This window comes from Lipotes vexillifer, unplaced genomic scaffold (genome assembly GCF_000442215.2).
Source record: "Lipotes vexillifer unplaced genomic scaffold, Lipotes_vexillifer_v1.1 scaffold1767, whole genome shotgun sequence".
NCBI classification, from domain to species: Eukaryota; Metazoa; Chordata; class Mammalia; order Artiodactyla; family Lipotidae; genus Lipotes; species Lipotes vexillifer.
The window spans coordinates 39943-42500 of record NW_006777072.1 but is presented as its reverse complement, the minus strand read 5'-3'; the positions used below and the strand labels follow the sequence as shown (position 1 = coordinate 42500).

Sequence of the window (2558 nt, the reverse complement as noted above, 5' to 3'; positions counted from 1 at the left end):
ATTGGAACAGCTATGAGATTTCATTTTTTCACCCATCAGATTGGCCAAGATTTAAAGTTCAGTAGTAAACAGCGTTTTCATTTTTGTTTTTAAGGCATCTTCCCATCTTTTTCTGGGAGAGTCACAATGAAGTCTCTGGAAGGCTCTTTGGCAACATTTACTGAAGGTAAAGATGCACCTATCATGTGACACAGCTGTTCCACTTTGGAAGATTTGTTCCAAATAAGTGCAAAGACACATGTCCAAGAAAGTTATAGCATATAAGAAGAGTGGAAACAATCTAAACACCCACCCAGATGCAATAGTAGCCTCCAGAAACTACGGGATCTACTAGGGTGGTTAGGAAATAAATTCCAAGGTAGAATTTAGAGGGAAAAAAAGGAAAAGCCAGATACAGAATGGTATGTTGAGAAAGCTCCCACTTGAATAAGTAAATATTTGTTTATGGCAGAGAAAACTGGAAAGATACTTAGACGCTTCATATTGATTGCCTCGAGAGAGGATCACTGGGGTGGAAGAGAGATTTAATTTTTGCAGTGGACATTTCTCACTTTCTCTCTGACCTGTTTGGGGTTCTTTGTGATTCCTTTCTTCTTTTTTTTTTTTTTTAATATTTCTATTATTTATTTAGTTATTTGGCTGCACTGGGTCTTAGTTGTGGCATGCAGGATGTTTGTTGTGGCATGCAGGATCTAGTTCCCTGACCAGGGATCGAACCTGGGCCCCTGCATTGGGAGTACGGAGTCTTAGCCACTGGACCACCTGGGAAGTCCCTTTTTCTTCTTAATTAGAGAGGAACGGTAAGACAACTGTTCTTCAGTTATAGTTTCTTCCAGTTCTTATAAGTGACATTATCAAAGTTGTTCACTTTACTGTGACAATTTGACCAGGTGAAAACCTGCAGAATTCCTAAGTCATGAGGTTGTTTAGTCATTTACGTGGAGTGAACAAACACACATGATGGTGATGGGTGTATAGTAGATACTGTATAATTAGGAGAAAAATATTCCAATTGAGTAATGCTGCAGCATGAGGTAATAAGAGGCAGAAAATGTATTAAATGTAGAATTGGATAAATTCTGCAAGTGGAGAGAGGATAGCTGTTCTCTGGTTGCACAACTGACACTCTGATTTTAGGAGAAAAATCGACTTGTTTCACTTCCTAATTATTTCCAGTTCTTCTGTGTAACCTCATTGTCATCCTTGCTACATACGAATGCCAGTCATTGTCCTTCTTTGCCTTTTGTTAAGGACACAGGGTTCTCACTGCTCTCCTCACCCCCAGTCATCCATGCAGGCCCTGGTAGTTTCTGATGTGTATTTTCAGTATTTTTCTAAAACAATGAGAAATTTAAGTGACGAATTAAGGTTCACGTGCAACACTGTGATCACTTAATTGTGGTAAGAGTGGAGCAGCTTCAATGGACCAGAGTCTTAACTCAGGCAGTTAGCGCTAGGAGTTGTGTGAAGACTGATAAAATAGGATGATGGTGTTTTTCTTAGAGAGACGCCTAAGACTTGTTGAAAGTAACTATGGAGAGTTCTTTGGAAATGGAGAGAGGAAACTGCAAGGAAGCTCCCTTTAATCACTCCAAGGTCTTAGGCACCTAGTGGTGGTGTGTTCTGATGTGCAAATGATGGAGATGGAGACTTGGCAAATGTGCTGGGTTTCTGAGAATCTGGGAAATCAGATTCTGTCCTTGTGATTTAAACAAATTTCTAGGCAGTACTGAAGACTAGATGCTGTTAGTATACAGAGATTATTACGTTTTCCCGGGCTTAGATTGGTGGCAGTTTGATGGAGAGGGGGTGTTGAATGAAACAAACTTTGTGAATATAGCTTTAAAATATCACACGGCAACCTAGATGTTGGAGATGAGGAAGCCTTCTGGACACTGTAATAGGCAGGTCAGCAAGGCATGTGCTGTGATTCACAGAAAACGAGGTGCCAGGAACATAACTGTAACATAAATTATGTCCACTTTAAATAAGTGACCTTCCGCCCACAGGTGGCAGAGACCTTTCTCTTAACAGAGTGATAGTCTTGTCAAGAGTTCTGGGTTCTGGGGACTTCCCTGCTGGCGCAGTGGTTAAGAATCCACCTACCAATGCAGGGGACACAGGTTCGAGCCCTGGTCCTGGAAGGTCCCACGTACCGCAGAGCAGCTAAGCCCATGTGCCACAACTACTGAGCCTGCGCTCTAGAGCCCGTGAGCCACAACTACTGAGACCACGTGCCACAACTGCTGAAGCCCACACGCCTATAGCCCGTGCTCTGCAACAAGAGAAGACACCGCAATGAGAAGCCCACGCACCGCAACCCGCTCACTGCAACTAGAGAAAACCCACACACAGCAACGAAGACCCAACGCAGCCAGAAATAAATAAAAAAAAAGAGTTCTGGGTTCTGCATGAGGCGTCACTTAGTTGTGTGAGAAGTTCACCAGTCAGAGGCAGTGAGCCTTTCTTTTTTAAACAGTTTATTTAGTTTCTAGACTAGAAGTTCCCAAGTTTTTCACAACCCATGTTGTCTTTGTACTTATCTTGACTGGAGTGGA

At 42.3% G+C, this 2558-nt stretch overlaps 1 non-coding gene across 1 annotated transcript; it reads right to left on the bottom strand.

Moving 5' to 3' along the window:
* Window positions 1–696: 696 nt before the first annotated feature.
* Window positions 697–768, bottom strand: TRNAG-CCC (transfer RNA glycine (anticodon CCC)). The gene has a single exon. It is a non-coding gene; the product is annotated as a tRNA-Gly (tRNA).
* Window positions 769–2558: the final 1790 nt, after the last annotated feature.